The following is a 12,764-nucleotide window of genomic DNA, read 5'->3' on the forward strand; positions in this document are numbered from 1 at the left end:
CGACCGTGGGCAATGTCAGGCTCCCCCGAGAGTTGTTTGGCAGGTAATTGATTTTCGAAACAACTTAAGGATTCGTGATTTTGATTACTTTTTCGATTTGTCATTCCTCGGAAAGCCTCGGAAAAGGTGTGCTTCGCTTCTAATAGGTGTATAATTAATTTGTTAACGTAAGATAGTTAAAATCTGTTCAAACGACGACTGTTTGTAACGACGTTCAGCGATTTGGTAAACAAAAACAACTCCTTCAAAAATGCTTAAAAGTTCTTAACCGAACCAGAAAACAGTGAAACAAACCGGTAAGAGGATCGACACACTCAGCACACAAATCTCCAGAGGAAAGGCCTTACTTCACACATTTTCCTATCGCTTGTTGTCGTAGCAACTCCTGGCCTACCTTTTCGGTGGCCCTGATCTCAATTGCCGTTCTACACACACACACGCATAGCACGGCACATTCTGTTGAGCGTCGGCACTTGTAGGATTTGCGGTTGTAACCGCATCCACTTGCGATGCTTGCCCTGGCAGTTCTGAGGATTCTTTCCTTGAAGCGTTCTTGCAGTGCTTGCTGTTGAAGTGTTTTTTTGGTTTCGACTCCCATCACGACTAGATGGGAGGATCGACTGCATTCGTGAGCAAATGGAGAATGGAGTTTTGGCATTGGTATTGTTTTGAAAATAATACCAGAAGGCTGAAAGCTAGCCTTTTGCGTGCTTTCCATTCGATATTTACTGAGTGGAAAACAAAAATGGCAATTTTGTGAAAGTCAACAGGAGAGCATAGTCAACAAGTACCTGCCGACAGATGTTGACGAATGATTTGAAATTTCAAATTGTTCGTTGCGTATATTTGTCAGAGCCAAAAGTTTTCATAAAGTTTTAAACATTAAATTGGAAATCATGTAATGATTTCAGTTTTTTTTGGTTTATTTGGTTAACTCGTTTGTAATCGCTAAATCATAGCATTAAGATACCGTCGAGTATCCGTTCCGAAAGTTCGATCCTTTGGCCGCAAACCGCGGCCTTTGTAGCTGTTTCGGGGGAGGTGTTTGGTTAGCTAAAACCTAGCTACGGGCACCGGTGCAATTATTTGCTGATCAACGTTCGGTCCCGAGTGGAAGAATTTCTACGGAAAAGATCAAACGACTAAGCCAGACGTCTCCTATCGAGACTCGTCTCGTGCGGCAATGTGTGTCTTTCACCGATACCTAGCCGAAGTGTAATTTGTTACTACACGGTCGTTGAATGCAATCGAGATGGGTAGGAATTTCAACGGAAAACCGGTGAAGAACCAAAACGAAATCTGAATGCCGCTGCCAATGATTAAGTAAACATCCAGCGTCGGTATCAATGATTGCATAAACCGTTGCCAGGGTGGAGCGAGCTTTTCGATGAGGCCTTCTTCCTGTCAAGATGAGGGCTATAGTCAAGATAAGCAATGGCACTTTTGGTATCTAAAGCAGGAAAATATGGATTATGTTCGTTACATTGTGCCACATTGTCATATGGCAATTTGTTTCTCCAAAAAACTCGATCTCATCGAACCCATCAGTTTCATCGGTCCTGGACGTGTGGTCCAGCTTTAGCGTGTTCCTGTGTCGGCGGACTCCCCGAGATCCCCCGATACCCCCGGCCGGCGAAGAATTGTTATTTATTCCTGTGCCAGAAGTGTCAGATATCATTGAGACAAAGCTTCCGACACGACGACCGACCGAGCGCAGTGGGCCGTGGATGGACCAGGACCTCTTGGTGCCGGTGCCGGTGTGTCTCTGCATTGTCTCAAGTCTCCCGGAGGCGAATCCCGGGCAATGGCGTTTCGTCGTTGAAAAGGAGTAATTTAGAACGGTGACCGACCCGGGGCGGCCGGACCATGTCTGCGCCGTTGCAGAGTGTTCCACTCGAAGGCACACTGTGTGTTTGACTATCATTTATTTATTTAACCATTTTAGCTTTCAAGCTACAAGCGCAACGGAGTTCACACGAGAACCACCGACTTTAACTCTCATGCATAGGCTTACAGGACACACGGAGGTAGCTTTCGCCTAACACACCTCGTCTTCCTATTGTTTGCTGTTTGCTGGCTCATGTCGAGGGTCGGTGTTTCGCAGTGTGCGTGTGCACTTTCGGTCCATTGTGTGCACCGTGGCGGCGATGCTCAATTGCACCAGTGCATCGCGTGCCAAGTCACAGTGCAGCCTGCCGTCGCTAATGCGAACTGAATGATGCAAGCTGCGAGCCACTACGGCGCGGGTCTGTCGCGTCAAGCTGTTGCAACAAAGCGGAAATGGGACACATTTCTTGTTTGGGCTTTACATGGTACAAAAAAAGATAAATAAAAACCCGTGGCGGCCGGATTTTTTCCCTCGGCGCGCCCCAAAGTCGAAACCAAATGGTGCCGTGCTATTGAGCAGTGACAACGGCTGTTAGTTTCCCCGTGGACCGATGGTTTGTTTTGCCAACCGAAGCAAAATGTTGACATTGCAACATAAAAAAGGGACCAATTTTTTTATAATATTCTAACCATGTTACCATAAAACATGTTCCACATCGATCAATTTCAAAACTGAAGCTCCTTTATTGTAACCGACCGAAAAGGGACGGTGACCCACAGAACTAACCCCAGCGAATTGGTGAGCCCCCGATTGTGCCCAAATTTATGCATTCTACCGTCTGTGAGGTTTCGGTCTAATGTGAGAACTTTTCGGTTCGATCATTAACGCTCGTTCGGGTTCGCCCTCAAGTGTTGTGCTGCTCTTGCTGTTGGTTTGCCGATAACGGTTCGACGGATTAATTTCGGGGTTTCGCCAACTTTTAGCCGTCCCACGGGTCCCTGGGTGGGATCGGGTCGGATCGGTTTGATTCCCACCCCACCCTGCTCAGTAATTAGGAAGAAAACTTTCCGGTTCTAAGCGCTTCAGATAAATGTATACTTGCCGGGTTCCAAATTATCAGTCGAAGCAGATGTCGCATGCATGAAATTAAATTACCATACTTACCGGGAAGCATCCCCACGGTGCACGGGGTTCGAAGGTTTGCGTGTTGAAAAAAAGGATCAATACTTAAACCCGGTCTGTGTGGTCTATGATCTTGTATTAGTTTTAGTGTTGAAGACGGTGCCACGATTTAACCTCTATTTACATTCAATACAGCCTCAAACAAACCCGTCAGTCTCGGGTCGCTGCGGGTTGCGACGAGAATAGCAATTCACTTTTGGCGCTGCAGTTACACGATACATACTTGATGCGATTCAGCGCAGCACTTTCGAACCCAGCCGGGCCCCAAGCCTCGGACAGATCTAGGGGCCAACGTTAAATCAACCACACACACACACACACACAGTTCAGTGGGACGTGTCAGGAATGAAATACGGACCTTTTACTACCGGATCCGAAGGATCTTTCGACGCACAAAGCGTACTTTCTTCAGTTTTCGGTCTTTCCGGCAGCCGGAATTGTTTTGCCGCAATGTTCTCGCCTGTTACGATAATTGAATGCTAACGAATAGTAAGTGCTTGGAAGGCAGCTTCTTCCGCAGTGCATCGAAAATCGATCGGAGAGTGGAAATGGAAAGAAAACTATGCACGGGGAAACTGTGCCTTCAAATAGCTTCTTCCTGAAGTGATTAAATATAAACATTTGTGAACGAAACTTTAACGGAAACTTCAACAATAACGATTCAGTGGACGTGCTGTATCAAACGCCACGCCGCTATGGGTTCCGTTCACGCGAAGATCCTGTTTAATATTTGATTAATTTGCACTTTCGCCCTACAAAACGCCACTGATCTTTCGGGAACGCAATTCTTCGGAATTTTAATATTGCATTAGCATCACAACCGAAGAAGATGAAACCGTGGCGTGGCCAATCTAATTTACGCTCCCGCCCCGCATTACCCGGCGATAATCAGATTCAATTCATCTTTTGTCACCCGATTTTGTTCCCTTATTTCCCCGCTCCGCTTCACACGGCAGGTCGCAATTACCATTTTGCGTGTTGGTGACGGCCGTGGCCATTTGGGACAACACAACGGCGAAAAAGAAAATTAAACAAGAAAAGCACCAGCAACAGTTCTCATTAAGGGGCGAATTCCATCAATTTTCGACGACGATAACGAAATCCTCTGGCGGTCGGGAAGAATAATTTCCTACCTTTCGGTACGCTCCACCCACCCGGAAGCGGTCCCGGTCGTCGGCGAAAAGTTCGTTTAATTGGATATTTCAATGTGACTTGACGCTGAGCTGAGCTTATTAATTTGTTTAGCAACATTTCGTCGAACGCACCCCGAGGCTTTTTTCCGGTCACCGTGCCGAAGGTAAGCAACGGCAGCAACTTTCCTGCGGGTCCCTCCTCGATGGACTAGAGTTTTCCTTGGCGACAATCCCGACCAACCCGGACGGGCTCAGCCCGCTGGCGTTTTCGGTGTTGTGGAAAATTCGGAAACGAAATTAGCAGGATGGGAAAGTTTTTCGGGGCCGGACTCGTTGCCCTAAGTAGCGCTCTCTCTTTGGTACGAAAGTTTGTGAAAATATCGTTAAATATTGGTCCGAAACTATACGGAACGGTGTCATTTGAAAGATTTCTTCACTTCTTCGGCATGAAAGCATGGCAGCCGTCCAGCTTTTCCATCACACAAGCACCGTCATCAGAGGATGAGCTGTTTTCTCCGGTTTAAACTTGTCATTCTCTTTTTTGTTGGTCCGGTTCACGGTTGAGGCTAGGTGAAAACGCAAAACGGGGCATCTGGCACGTATGAAAAATCCTCTTCACACCAAATAAGCGGATTAAACGCTACTTAGTGCATGTCTCGGCCATGGGAACATATGAAAGGGGCACTAGACAAAAAAAGTCGAAGTCGACAGACCTCTGGCTGCAGTGGGTTAGCTGAAAAGTAATCAAGATGACACGCAGTTGGTCCTGTTCCTCCTGATGCTTGTCCCCCAAGATAATTCATGACCCGCCAGAGAAGGTTAAAAACTTGCTGGACTTTCGGTTTGGGCCCCACGGAACAATCCGCCAGATTCGTCGGATTAGTGTACTCAAGCTTAACCGTAACCGTTCCTGTCGCGTGACCTTTCAGGAACCCTTTTTTGAATGGTAGGTAGGCCAGCCACACTTGCATGGGGCGGGTTTCATCCCACTTGTTGCATTCATCTTAAAGTTATAAGAGATTCATTTTTTGAAGGTGTATCTTTCACTTGCAGTTCGTGTAGATCTTAACCATGGATTGGAGGAACTCTTTTTTATCTTGTTGGATTCTTGATCCGTCTCTTGTGCATAAAATTAGAAACATTCTCAAATTGGAAATTCACTAGACGCAAGGGGTTAAGTAAATATCAATTAACATCCACCCGATATCCTTCGGGTGCTATGGGAGCCATTTATTCAAACCGATCACGTTCCGGTAGTTAAAAACACCAATTGTCTAGACGATTATTATCGCTGGGAATCAGTTGCCCTCACGTGCTGCATTTGTGCTAAAATCATTTTCAGGAGATAGTTTGGGTGCGGCTCGAAGGGGAATTCGTAATCAAACTTTTGACTCTACGTGCCCCGAAAGAAAGTTTGGCTCGCGTCCGATGCAAACCGAACCAAAAGCAGAGTTGGTACCTGTCGTCCGTTAAATAAATTTTGCTGTAGAAACGTCCCTGGTTTTTCTGTTACAAAACCATGCAAAAGTTTCCCCGTGGACACGGAATATGAAGTACACAGGCCAATCCGTCTAATTTGGTGAACTAACGCTCTTCGCCGAAGGACCCTCATTTGGCTGGACCACGTTCGTGTAAAGCTGATTAATTTAAAATGCGGGGAATTCCGAAATAAAAGCAACGCTCTCAACTAAACAGCGACGTGTTGGAAACTTGTTCAACTGAATTTTCCACAATTTTGGGAACACTCGCACCAGGGCCCAAACCCATATTAAGCTACGGCGAACATACGGCTTCGGAGCTGCATTTCGCAAAACTGTGCGCCCAAAAGTTTATTAGTTCTTCGGTGGAAACGGCATGTGCAATTAGTGCTGCTCAGAGACCCACAGAGTGTGCGAGACAGAGACCAAATGAACCGTGCGCTTCGTGTGGCGGGACACACTATTTATTTCCAATTTGTTTTCAGCAAACAATAGTCGCTCGTCGTCGTCGTCGTCGTCGTTGCGGATCGTTTGCCACGTTTCAAACGATCGTATCGCAGGGCTGCCCGAGATTCCCTCCGGGGATTAATACAATTCTATCATTATGTTGTAAAATTGCCCCGGCAACCATCAGGCACCGAAAGCCCCACGCCGAGCCGCCGCCGAGAACTGGAGATCCGCCACGAAATACCGGTCTTTCGCTCGCCTTGCACCGTATTTGTTTCTCATTTCAGTGGTTTTGCCAAATGGGACGGGATTGCAGGATTGCGGGCCCGGGCTTACAAGTTATTTCGAAAAGTTCCCCATCCCGACCCGGCCACTAGGTGTCGTTGAGTTTGCTGAGCCCTTTGAGCGAGCGAGCGGCAGATTCGAGGAATATTGTCATAATCGTAAATTTGGTGCAGTGCATTGCTGCACACGCTGAAGGGATCACGAAACCGGTCCGGTTCCCAGCGGCCCAATCTTGCCGAGGGACCCAGAAGAAACATTTTAACGACGCTTAACGGTTGGGTAAATTATTTCAACATTATTTGAGCTCTGTTTGCCTTGACGACCGGTTTGTTTGCCGAGCTTTCGAGCTACCGAAGTTCCGGATCCACATACTGTTGGTGGCAATTTTTTGCCAGCAGATTGTTTGAAGATTGTTAAACTAGCACGGGTTGGGTTGAATTTTTATAAGATAAATAATTAAATATCAAATGTAGTGAAACGATTTAGTGACCATTTTATTCAGAACCTAATGCGAAGCGATCTTGAGCTGGAAATCTTTATGGATGCTACCAGGTTCAGCATCGGCACAAAATCCAACGGTGAAGGCTCCCTTCATTCGTGAGCATGCATAATTTATTCGAATCATCTCATTCCGTTCCGAAGACGAAGCCGTCGTCACCGTGACTGAGTCGAAATCAACATTCAGAAGTGTCACTCGACGCAGAAGATGGTACGTCAACGTCAATCGAACGTGTCGCGAACGAAAGGAAACTTCATGCGTAATCCAGCTTTTTTGAGGGAATGTTGGAAAACTCTTGCTTGGTGTTTAGAAGTGTGACCTTTCTGCAACGCCTTGGGATGCGACGGGATTGAAACGGATTTGATGAAACTTATTCGATTCTAAGTTGATTGTAAGTCAAATTGCCGTGAAGCGGAGGGTTTATGGCACCAAAATACCTAACACATTAGATGATTTCAATTGAAAATGGACTGCATTTAAATAACTTACCATCTATTAAGTTACTAACTGTTGAGTTATTTTTCATTCCCCGAAGTATCGCATCTAAAACTAAAGCACCACCAGCCCCAAGCTGTAGGTCATAACAAACAAGGCACCACAAAGCTTTTTACCATCCCAAACGTAATTGAATTATCCAATTCCGCGCTACGATCGCGCAACGGTGATGATTTGTTGGTTTTGTTGCCCACAAAACGCAGCACAGATGCAACACAAAAAGTGTAATTTCCGATCAAGATAGGGCAGGAAGTGTCTTAATTAAATTTCATCCCGCTTGTTGGCCAACCGGCGAAAAACACATAATATAATTCCCCCACACCGGACGATATGAGTGGGACCCCATAATGATCGGGGTCTGCATGCGGAGTGTTGCGCGGGTTCGGTTCCTCGCGCAGATGGCGCGCACAATGGCGGCAGATTGCAGCACTTCGATTCCGCCGGCCGGGACCGTGGTTACAAGCGAAGGAGCACTTCATGAAGCCAGTCAGTTATCGCCGTCCCCAGTGTCCGGCTCCGGCGGTGCTATCAAGGGGCCCCAGCATGGGCTGGAGAAGCAACGAATAATTTAGCGCACAAGAGTGCGCTAAACACGCTGTCGGTAGAATTTAATTAAACGTACGTTGCGGTGCACTTTTATCATGTCCTTGTTTGTGGAAAATTGCACGCGAGGATCATTTTTGAAATTATCTTTTTTGTATATTTTATTCCAATATAAAAGCGGTGGACTTTTATTTTGGTCCCCACGTCGGTTTTATTCGAGATCACCGCTGAACTGTTAGCACAAACAAACGAGAGGCGGAAACCGGTCGATTGGCGCAATTTGTCTAAACTCAGCCCATCATGGAGGCGCCAGGTGCTCCACGGCAAATTCCGGGAACCGTTTCTTGTTACACACTTTACATTTTCATTTCGCACGCTTCATGACGATTTGCGTGGTCCCATTTTTCGCCGTGGCGGCTTTATCGCTGGCAATCTGTCAAAAGAACGCATGATTTTTTCCTTTCTACTTTATGATTACTGTTTGGGTGGTTTTTCCTTTCAAAGTGCCCCCTCAAAGTGCCAACAAAGTCTGCTAAGCCCCTCGCCGCAGTCTTACACTTTGCCCAATGTTCCTTCCGTCCCGTGGAAAGCATTTCCTTGCGTTGTAGCGTAACGTTTCCGGGCATTGTTCGCGCGTCTCGACGTTTGCCTTTTATCAACCTCATTATTATTCATTTGCGTGACACTAGGAAAAGAAATAATTTGATAAGATGGTATGAAAAATTGTGGCCCGGCACCTTTCCGCCTGGCTGATGGCTCTGTTTGGGCGTCTGCATCGTCCACAAATTTGTTGTTCGCCTTTTGCGTAAACCTTACGCATTAGCTGGAGTTGAAAATTTGCAGGACTTTGGGACTTAAAGTACACTTTTAAAGACACAACAGGCGCCCCTTTGGGACCCCCGTTATTTTGTGCAAATTAGAAACACTATTGAGGCACTAAAAATCCGGTTTTGCGTTGTGGGGGAAGTACCGGAAGGAAAGTAAACGGAAGGGGGCAAAAAAACTAAAGTAACACCTGCTGGCGGACACCCACTGGACCACTGTTCCCAGACTGGACATTTATGAATAATTCAACAGACCGAAAGACAGACATTTTGCTAGCCATTCGGGCATTATAGTCATTGGACAAAGTTGGAACCAGCTCTCGCGCGTCAGGGCCACCATAAGGGCGCCGGGGACATTAAAATTATCACTCCATCGTGCCCACGACCGAATGAACACGACGACAGCCGCGACGTGATGATGATGACAAGAGTTGCACTAAAGTGGACTTTAAAATTTTATCACAACTCCACTGGGGGCCTCAAAAAGTTATGGAGCTCGTGTACCGACCCTTTCGAGCTATTAACTGGAAGTTTTCGGAAGATTTGCTAAACTTTTTGTTGAAGCATGTTTCGAAGCCGAATTGCGGGCGATAAATGCGTAATGCATAATGCGCTGTCACATGCGCCCCTTGGCGGCTCTCGTCAAACCCAATTATCATCCCATAAAGCATATTTATATCGCCGTTTTTTTGCCACGTTTGCCGGCTTCCTGCTTCGCATTCGCGAAATCGATTAAGGATATTCATTGCCCTTCGCCATATTTTGCGACTTATCGACCGGCTGCGGATCGGCTGCGGACACGCCATCGGGGCGCCAGGTCTGTCGTTAATGCGTCCCATCGTTAGGGCCGGTGCCGGTGATGAGGAAGATAATCCTTTTCCGCTCTGGTTCGGCTTTTTTTCGGCGAATTCCATTTCGCGGGGTTAAGGACGCCGGCGCCACCAAAGTAGATTGGGTGACAAACTCGTTGGGAGTGGAAGAAAACGGCGCTGGTGATGACGGCCGTTCCACCGATAGCGGAACGTGATGAGATTATCGTCAAGCAATCAGGCGAAAAATCGTTGCGATGCGTCGTGTTTACTGGCCCTGAAATATCGCATTCGTGGCTCGGAGTTTTCTGGCACACGGTAAAATCGGTAAAATATATTTTTCCTGCAAAACGGAACATATTGCTGTATCTTCGAACCGGCAGAGAGAGAGAAAGAGCGAAAGAGAGCGAGAGAAAATTAGATTTCAGTAAAATAAATAGACTTACGCGGGGTGCGCAGAGAAAACCAAATGAGGTCCGTGTCGGCCGTGCGCCAGGAAACCAAAAACCAGCGAACACACACTCACTCGGGAGCTCGGAATTTGGCATGGCGGTGTCAATATTTGGATGTCGAATGAATAACAATAGTTGTTACTATTTGTTTATCCAACTGTTTCGAGGGGGGCACTCTCCGCAGGGGGACGTTCAGCAATTTCGGGCGACCCGGGATTAGAAATGGAAAATAAGGTAGTTTTTGATATTGTGGCCCCCTGGGACTAGATGTTTGTGTCTCTCTGCACTGTGCCGTGACAAAGTACTATGTTTGGTCAACCATTTTCCGCTCAGTTGTCGTATTTAAATATGATGCATTTGCCATTGTTTGGCCATTGTTTACTCGTTGAGGGAAGTATTGGACTCGTTTCCAAACGGAATCGATGAGTAAAACCTGTTCGAAATCTTTTTCCAGCTGTGGCTTCTGAAAAGGAGCCTTCTCTGGCGGGTCTTTATGATGGTTCGTTAATTGCACGTATTTCATTTAATAGTATTCTTCCACGGTTGCGTAACCTTTTAATCTAATAAATTGAACGCACCAATCACTACTAACGGAATTATGTAAACGATTTGATTTGACAGCATCGTTACGTTGAATAAGTGAGCAGTTTTGAGGCAAAATATCCCCTTTTCACGGCCGCCATTTCGTTTGCGGCTAATCGAGTACCGTTCGACCCGAAACCAGATAGCGAAAGCAGATATGTAAATGAAGCGCTTTCTTATCCACTCCTTAATTTATTCCGAAAACGTGAGTATTCCTGAAAGAAACGAGACCCCAGCAGCAGGCGAGCGATCGCTTCATTTCTTTTTTCACTTGCCCCTGACAGCAGTGGCACCCACGGTCAACAAAAAGCATACTCTATTAAAACGTAGCCGGAAGTATGCCACGCCCGCTCAGGGCACGCCATCGTTCGGCCCACGGCTATGCGGCCCGCAACCTTCCGAAAGCCGCCCAAAGAAAGCCTAAGACGTCATGGGGCAGTTCCATAACAGCAGTGGAGCAGACAGGCTGGCCGGAAGTGGGCTCACTTTACCGGTGAGCTGCCCGCCTAACGACTTCCGGTAGAAAATTAATTTTGCACTTAATTTTTCGACATTGAACGGGCGCACCCCTGTGGGACGGCATACCTGACAGGGGCGCACGGACCTTCTGTTTTCTTTACTGGGAGCTGTTGTGTCGCACGATAGACGCTTTTTGCGGTTTAAAAGGTTGCATCCCTAATTTAGCACCAGTGTTGGTAGCATAAAGTAGGGAGGTTTATTTGGTACATTCGTTCTTTGTTGAACGTGGTCACATATTGATTTAACAAAACAACTACTTAAGTTTGGTTCTTTGTACAATCTGCTTAACAACCAACGTTTTTTATAATATTATTGAAAAAAGTGGAGTTCGTACTACCCTTCACCTGAGTCCTATGTGCTGGCGTTAGGTCCAACTAGCACGTCAGAAACTTTCACGTGCACCGGAAGTGATTCGTGGTATCCTGGTTCGGATCACGCACGGTAGCGGCAGATATGGATTTCCGGTTCTCAACGCCATAGTAGCCGCGCTTTGATTGCGCTTTCGTTTTCTTCTGGCATCTTCTGTCTTTCGCCGGAAAGTTGACACGAGGAAAAGTGCTGACCCCTCCCGAAACGGATGTGGTCGTCGCGGTAGGATATCGAAGAAATGATCACCCCTTTCGTATAGAACTTAGGATTCTCACAACTTGGTCACGTCCCTTTTTCCGGAATGCCAATCATAAAATGGATGACCGAACACAAACTATCGTACACCGGGCAGCAAGGTTAGGCCAAAGGCAAAGTCACAGGCGAGTCACAAGGCCGCGTCCTCAGAGTTCCACGCGATCAGTCACCGGTTACCGGTAATCAGTTTCGAGTCATGCTGATTTGGCACTTTTCGGGTAGTTTCCAGTTGCTTTCAACCAGAGTATTTTTAATCAAACCGTCAGACGAGTGAGGCAGCGTCAGTATCTCTGCTGAAAGACACACCTTGTATGCGCAGTCAGCATTTTAAATTGGTCGGCATAGTTTGAATCAATATCACGCTTCGAGCAGACGACCGCTGCAGACGGACCATCTGCATTCGATTGCAAGTTGTTTTGGGTGTTTCGAACAAAAGTCATTAGATACGGCTGGTTCATTGCTTATCTTTCTTTACTGTCATTTATTTCACAATGATTTCTTAATTTCACTGTCGAAAGTTTGCCGTAATACCACGAAACCCAACAGGAGAGCATAGCTATCAGCATGATGTTCAAATTTTTAGAATGAAACATTTAATGCTCAATGTCCGCGAAATATTTCCAAGTAAAAAATTCAGCCATTGTGAAATGTTCCTTCGTTTAAGAATCTGCCTATAGATAGCGCTGGTGGTGTGGCTCTAAACAACCTTCCATAGGTCATGTTATCCTGTTGCTCATCGGTCACATTCTTGTGGCTTAATTATGTAATGCCATTTTGCTATAAACCTGACTTTGTTTACGAAACTAAGCCCATAATATGATGCAATTAAATGTGAACCTTGTTAGGGAAACGAAACATATTTTTCACCGTAAATGTAACTATCAAATAAGATTATTATTCACCTCACGAAGGGGCTCAATGTAAACAAACACCTCTTCTCTCGCTATCATTACACCACCGGATCGTCACCACAAACCCGTGGATCGGGTGCCCTTGCGGCCGTTGCAAAAGTTAATTAAGTGCTTGTAGCAATAGAGAGCAGTCATCCGATATATTCAAACACG

The sequence above is a fragment of the Anopheles cruzii genome, chromosome 2 (assembly GCF_943734635.1).
Source record: "Anopheles cruzii chromosome 2, idAnoCruzAS_RS32_06, whole genome shotgun sequence".
Taxonomy (NCBI): Eukaryota; Metazoa; Arthropoda; class Insecta; order Diptera; family Culicidae; genus Anopheles; species Anopheles cruzii.